This window comes from Zootoca vivipara, chromosome 9 (genome assembly GCF_965207765.1).
Source record: "Zootoca vivipara chromosome 9, rZooViv2.hap1.1, whole genome shotgun sequence".
Classification (NCBI taxonomy): Eukaryota; Metazoa; Chordata; class Lepidosauria; order Squamata; family Lacertidae; genus Zootoca; species Zootoca vivipara.
Genome location: NC_142592.1, coordinates 47,281,413 through 47,281,764, shown reverse-complemented (window position 1 = coordinate 47,281,764; position 352 = coordinate 47,281,413).

Here is a 352-nt window from a genome sequence, read left to right as displayed (position 1 = left end):
CTAAGAAGAAAAGAAATATATTTTTCAGTTCACAGAGGCTGTTATAGGTTCCTACACATTTCAAACAAAGATGTCATTGGTGGAGCAATATAGATTCTGTTTCAGTATCGTATTTTCCCAACTTCGTTATTTAGAGCCAGGAAGCTGCCAAAATTTAAAGCACCAGCTCAAAAGATAAAGGTAAAGGTAAAGGGACCTCTGACCATTAGGTCCAGTTGTGGCTGAGGGAGCCGGTGTATAGCTTCCAGGTCATGTGCCCAGCATGACAAAGCCGCTTCTGGCAAACCAGAGCAGCACATGGAAACGCCGTTTACCTTCCCGCTATAGCGGTTCCTATTTATCTACTTGCATT